We start from the raw sequence: 7557 nt of genomic DNA on the forward strand, positions 1-7557 counted from the left end.
TTTATGTCCTCTAATCTTTTAGTCTCTACCACAGAGTGTGGACAGTCAGTATATGCTAAGTGGAGACACACCGTATCTCTCTTTCATAGCTTGACTCACTTCACTAGGCGATAAATCTTCCGTATTCATCCACTTTGTATCGAATTCGAGGGCCTTGATTTTTATGGCTGAAAAGTATTCCACGGAGTATATGTACCACACAGTTTCAATTCATTCGTCTATTCATGGATATCTGGATTGGCTCCATGTTTTAGCAATAATGAATAATGCCACAATAAACATAAATGTGCGAGCGCTTTTCCAACTGAGCATTTTTTCTGTCCTTTGGGTAGATACCTAGAAGTGGAATTGCTGGATCATATGGTAATTCTATTTGTAGGTCTATGAGAAACCTCCATATTGTTCTCCACAGTTGCTGGATCAATTTCATTCACTTCTAAAAACCTCTCTTTTCCCCATGCCCATAAACTCATCTTAAACTCTTTTTATTCCAAATAAACACAGTCACATATTCTTGTTTGAAAAGCCTCAAATTTTTAACTAACATCTTTCAATCACATGAGATCATACTTAAGTCTGATTATTATTTTGAACTCAGAAACTAAACTAAAACTAGTTCATCGCCACCAGCACCACCACCACCTCCACCACCACTCCCCCCCTCTGTTTTCATTTAGCTTATTAAGATATTGGCTTTAAATAGAACAATGATTTTCAACTAAAAGTGCTACATCAGAATTTCTGGTAATGATTTTCAAATTTGCGTCTATTTAAAACACTATTCAAGCAATACAGATGTAGACCCCTGGGGAAGAAAAAAACAACTACTTTAAATACACTAAACATAAAGATTGGGGAGCTTAAAAGATACCTATACATTTTACCAAAAAAATACCAGAAACTTAAACAATGTTTTATTTTGATATATCACAGAAGGAAAGAGGAAAGAACCTCTATTTTGGTCACCTGGAGCTTCTTTAACCCTTATATATTGGTATCATTCAATCACTTGGAAGCGATGAAGGGAACATGGGTTTTAGATTCAAATAGCTCTGTGAACACATTCTACTCTATTTACCATTGCAAGTTACTTATTCATCCTTGGTGTTGTTCTTTTTTTTCCCCCCATTTATAAAATGAAATAGGAATAGTAAATACTTCATTGAAATGTTGTAAAACTTTAATGAAATAATGTACATTTAAAAATTTAATACAGTCCCTAGCACATTGTAATTGCTCACTAAGAAAAGCAAAAGGAAAAAAGAAACTATCTTGACAACAGTACACAAACTTTTTGAAAATTCTTCATGTTTATACTTGGAAAAATAATCACTACCATTTGTGTAGCACTTTACAGTTTACACAATTTGTTTTAAATTCATGATATTACAATCACACTTTATTAAAATTCACTGAGTTAGGCATATTATGATTATTTTAGAAATCAGAAGAGTTGGACCCAAATGTGCAATACAACTCAAGTAGAAAACCTGGAATTGAGAAAATATAGTATATTCAGGAGGCTTCTATAGATTGGAAGAGAAAAATGCAAAAATATGGGATTTGAAAAGTAATCTACTAATTAAATCATATTGCAATTTACAATGGTGAATAGCACTGTTATGTATCTACACAATCTTTTTTTTTTCCAGATTTGCCTCCACACTGTAACCAGAGTGAGGAATATAACCAAAAAAGCCCAGCACGTGTTTGTTTCATTCTACCCAGCTGAGGTATGATTACTATGGAAGAGCTGCTGGACATTGTACACTTACAGGCTTTCTATTTTCTTCTTCTCCCTTGGATTTCATCCAAAGCCAATTTTGTTTAATCTGCCTGCTGCTGCTCTAGAAGTGACATCTGTTCAAATTTACACTCTTTATCATGGCTGACATGTTTGTGTGTCTGTTTACCTCAAGCCTAGTTCCAACTGCCTCTTGCCGATAATTTGCAATTTCTTCCTTCAGTCTATCACAGGTTGCTAGGCATTGCATTTGTTTATGCAACCCAACTCATATTCCTTATTTTTTGTCACTTGTACTACCTGGAATTATACTTTGAAGAAAACTGGATGGAACTTAAATGACAGGAAAAAAAATATAGATTAGTGAGTTGAGTGGAACAAAAATAAATTTCCTACTTGTTTACCTTTAGATATTACCAAAATATGCTCCAGCAATTAGGCAACCTGGCCTCCAAGAAACCCAGCAAGGCACTCACCACAGACTTTCTTTCCAGTTTGCATGGGGAGAAATATATAGGCAAGAATGCTCATTTCTAGTTCTTTTAAAAATAACTCTTAGAAAAGGTTGGGAGTGAGAGAAATAAAATTACATTTCCATGGTGAAAATATGGAACTGTCATTTAAGCCATCAAATTCCCTGTGATTGGATCTAAGCTAATTAATTTTAACCAACTCCTTTAAAGTTGAATCTAAATAATATACAAGTGAGATAAGAGTAGACAACATTATTGTCTGTAGATTGTGAAAGTAAAGAGAAATTAATGTAATATAAAAAATAACAGAAAGGAAAATTATTTAAATTCTGCAAAGTAAATTTATTTTTAACACTGACACAAAAAGATCTAAAAACTATCAATAAATTAACAAGATCATATGTAAAACCAATTAATAGCTATTAGAACTTAAATTTATAAGAAAAGAATTGAAATAGAAATGAAAATTAAGCTCATGGAACAGAACAGACAGGCTCAAATAATAATACCAGTACAAAGCAGGTCAGTGAATAGTACGGATTAATGCAAACACAAACATGCTGGTGCTATTTCTCAAAATAACCTGAATTATTATTGACTAAAACTTTGTTTTTAATAAGTCTAGAAAGTATTCTGAGCTCTATTTTAGTCTGTTGCCATAATATCTCCCAGAGACAGAACCAATCAAAGAAAGAGGTATGAGAACTATTTATTTACAATAAATAGGTCCAATTGTCTGTATAAGAAACATTTACATTCTCTATCTATTTTCTATCAAAGTTCAGAAGTAATTATCTATGTTCTTAGTTGTCTATGAAAAAATGTAAGAACGGATGTCTTTCTGAATATTGTCATGATTGTAAAATACGTGAAAACTATTGTTAGTTTTTGTGTTTGTTTTCTTTATCAGTTATGGGGAGTACAACAACTAGACGAGAAAAAACAGTGAGTTTCAGTTCCCAAAGTTATATTAGTTTCTTTTCCTTTCAATACTTCTTCCATGCTGTGGTCTATCTAATTTATTTTCCCACTTAGGCAGTCAGGGCAAAGTACTGATAATATGACAACACTTTCAACACTGGCAATGAACAATCATGACACTTAGAATAATTTTGCTGGTGCTGGGAACACCTATGCTGCATTTTTTTCAGGTACCACATTAGTCAAATTTTCCTTTATTGAAGAACCTTGGCAGATAAGGGATTTCAAAACCTGGTCCTCTCTAATTACTTGAGAAGTATGAAGATTAGTAGCAGAGAGGTATAAATTATATCACCCTAAAGACGGATAGGTTAATGGAAAAAGAAACCAGGTTCCAGCAGTCTAATGTTTAACTCAAGTACAGGTTAAGAAGAAATTAATGCCTAAGGTAGATACTTGTTTTGGAGCAGAAACATAATAATGGGTCTGATTGATTTCCATAAATTCTCAGCAAATGTCTTCATTTTTGTATGTTGAAAACATGAATTCCGGACACCTGCTGCAGTAAGTCAGTCACTGCCTGGGAAGGAAAAAAATAAAAACAAAACAAAACAAAAACAAAAACAAAAGAAAACAAAAAAATACTATACTTGAAATGCTTTGTGAAGACATTTTAAATACTATTCTACCCAGAAAACTGCTTCATCATTAAAGAATTTGGCAAGTAAAGCCCTTTCTAAAGGTCTGATATTTTTTCTTATTATAAGTGATTAACATGTAGAAAATTGTCTTGTTCTCTTACCATGTATAAGAGGCTTAGGGGATATACCCAAATATTTGTATAATCAAAGGCAGCCATCCTAATCAGTCTTTAAATATGTAAGTATATACTGTTAAAAGTGTATCATCTTAAACAATGATCTCCCTTGTATAGTGTTCTCCCTCTGGTCAGTGATATACAAAAGGAACTTTTTGTTTTGGTTTGGGTTGATTTGTTTAGTTTTTTTCTTTAGAAAGTATAATTACTATGGAACCAGCAGTTAGCATAATGGCTATGTCTCTGGCTCCCACGTAGTCGACTGCAGTTCGCGTCCTGCACCCGGTGGCTTAAAACTCACGCCGGGCACGTGTGCGTGCGTGCCCAAGATCCCGAGAGGCGGGATTGTGGTGTGGCCATCCCCTGTGGGGGGTGATTTCTCGCTTTCTGTCTCTCTGTCTCTCTCTGTCTTTCTGGCGAGCCCACGTACCCTATAGCAAAAACCTCACCAAAAAAAAAAAAAAAAAGAAAAGAAAGTATAATTACTATGCATAATGCCAAACTCAAAAGGTAAAAGGTGTTTTTGAAAAGTGCTTTTCTCCAATATAGAGGTTTCTCAAAAATGTACAAATAGAATTATCATACGATCCAGCAATTCCACTCTTAGGTATCTACCCAAAGGATAGGAATACACTCAGTCAGAAAAAAATATTTGCACATCCCTTTTTACTGTGGCATTATTCACATTTGCTAAGACATGAAATCAACCCAAATGTCTAAGAAAAGATCAAATGGATTGAAATATTGTAGCACATAAACACTACAGAGTACTACTCAGCTATAGAAAATCAGATTATGGAATTTTATAGAAAATTTATAAATATGTAAGATTTAATAAGTGAGGCAGGCCTACAGGTGGCTTGGTGTTTAAGGGTGCTGGACTCACGCATGACCTACCATAGTTTAAATCCTGGACCTGGTAGATTGCTTTCTCATTTTCCCTCTCTCTCACTCTGTTCCTCTCTGGTCAAGTTAAAATAAATAAATAAAATTAAATAGTATAATTCTTTAGGGATCAGCAGTTAGCATAATGGCTATGTTGCTGGACTCCCATGCAGTCGACCGTGGTTCGAGTCCTGGACCTGGTGGCTTAAACTCATGCTGGGGGCGTGTGCGTGCGTGCCCACGGTCCCAAGAAGAGAAAGGAGGAGAAGGGATTGCGGTGTGCCCATCACCCCCCCCGGGGTGATGTCTCTCTGTCTCTGTCTGTCTGGCGAGCGCACGCACCCTATAGCAAAAACCTCTCAAAAATAAAAAAAGGAATAATTCTTTAAAAAATCATAACTGAAGCAAGCCAGATTATAAAAGAGATGCACCATATGCCCCACTTAATATATACTGAATGTCTGCACTCCATGGCAGAAACTGAAAGATTCCAAGGTATAAAAGTATGGAGAGCAACTGTGGATACTAGAGAGTGTGGGAGGAGGGTGGGAAATGAAGGAGTGTGAGAGGGAGAAAAATCAAGTGAAAAAAGTAAGACCTTTAACAGACAGAAAAATGGAAAATCATCTGATGAGGCTAATATAAATGGTAATATGTTTTCCTGGACTAATATGCAGTGTATACTGCATTCATGCTGGGAAAGTAATTTTGTATGCTATAAAGATAGGCAGTGATTAAATGTAAAACGTAAGAAAAAATTCAAAATTACAGTTTTTCATTTGAATACTTAAAACATACTTTAAATGAATTGTTTTTAGTTTTTCATTTGCATGCTTTAATTTAAAAAAAAATTTAAGATTTTTGTCACAGAGTTTGTGCACTCGGTGGAGAGACAGTGAGAGGGATGTATTGTAAGTAAGAAATCATCTCCAGGGGGATGACCACACCACACTCCCTCCTCCTCAGGGAATTTTGGGTATGCACTCACTCACATCTGGCATGAGTTTCAGGCTTCTGGGTCCGGGACTTGAATTGCTGTTGGCCATGTGGAAGTCCAGCACCTTAACCACCATATCACCTACTGGCACCTATTTACATATTTTTCAAAACAATTATCTGATAAACATCAGTCATTGTATTCTGCAAGTTATTTTAAAAAGTTTCTTCTTCTATTCTTTCTTCCATTGACAAGAGAGATGGGGGAGGGGGGCGGGGAGAGAAAGAGTTCCCCAGTCCAACACTCAAATTAGTTGTTATAATAATTGTTATCTTAAACTTTCTGGATAATGTTGATGATGTCCATGGTGCATTGAGAAATTGTTCTTACAATACATACCAAGGGGAAATGTTTATGTAGTTATCCCTTTAAATTAAAAAAAAAATTCAAGTGGTTTCATTATTTCAATTACTCACTAAGACTACTTTACAAGTTAATAGGAGTATTATATTAATTTAGATTTGTCTAAATTCAATTACATTTCATTTTTTCCCAAAGTATTACACTAAGTTTTGATTTCATCTTGCACTCTTCTGCTGGTAACTATTTTTCTGAGCATATGCTGCTACAGTTCTTTCTCATGAAGAAAAATGTTGCATGGAGTGCTGATTTCTTTGGCACAGCCGACTGCAGCTTAAATTACCTTCTGATACAAAGATGAAATTTCTTTAATTCTCTTAAGAGTAATAATTGTGAATACACTGACGTCACTTTGCTTGTTGAATCATTACGTCTTCTCTTGAAATAATGAAACCTTTTTTGAATACCTTTAAAGGTAGATCTATAATGCCATTTCATCTTCTCCCAGAAGAGCTGCAAAGGGATTGGACAGACTGAAACTCTTTGCTTTTTGAGGATTTTCTCTGTGCTGTAGACTAATGTAAGCTTCTAGAGTAATTGTATATTATAAACCTAACCCTTTTCCAAATATCAACAGTATAACAAATATGGCCCAGTATGATATAATATTCACTCTACAACATATGTTCTAATAACTTTTAATGATTGAAAGATAAGCCACACAGGCAATGAAAATATTTTCCTTGAAAATCATGTGGAGTTTCATGTATGCCCAAAATCCTGAGAGGAGAATGGAGGAGAAGGGATTGCAGCATGGTCATCTCCCATATTGGGGCTGGGAGGTTGAATTTCTCACTTTCCATCTCTCCATCTCTCTTTGCCTCTCTCTGGTAATTGCACATGTCCTATGACAAAACAAAAAGAAAAAAAAAGAAAATCATATTTTTAAGTTCAAAATCTTAGTCAATGGACTATATTTGCAATGTTCTTTTAAAACAGTTCATCTAGGGACCAGCAACTAGTGTAATGGCTATGTCGCTGGACTCCCATGTAGCTGACCGAGGTTCCAGTCCCGGACCCAGCAACTTAAACTCACGCCAGCGTGCACGTCTGTGTGTGTGTGTGTGTGTATGCAAAATCCTGAGAGGAGAATGGAGGAGAAGGGATTGCAGAGTGGCCATCCACCCTGGGAGGTGATTTCTCGCTTTCTGTCTCTCTGTCTCTCTCTGTCTTTCTGGTGAGTGCACACACCCTATAGCAAAAAAGCTCTCAAAAAAAAAAAAAAACACAACACATTGTGTTTTAGTACAATTTGGACAAGGATAGCCATGTGCAGATCTACGAACATATTTGGAAAAGTTTCTTTCTTTTTCTTTTCTTTTCTTTTTTTCTTTTTTTTTTTTTTTGAGAGGTTTTTGCT

This window comes from Tupaia chinensis, unplaced genomic scaffold, assembly GCF_000334495.1.
Source record: "Tupaia chinensis unplaced genomic scaffold, TupChi_1.0 Scaffold143996_1, whole genome shotgun sequence".
In the NCBI taxonomy this organism is placed as follows: Eukaryota; Metazoa; Chordata; class Mammalia; order Scandentia; family Tupaiidae; genus Tupaia; species Tupaia belangeri.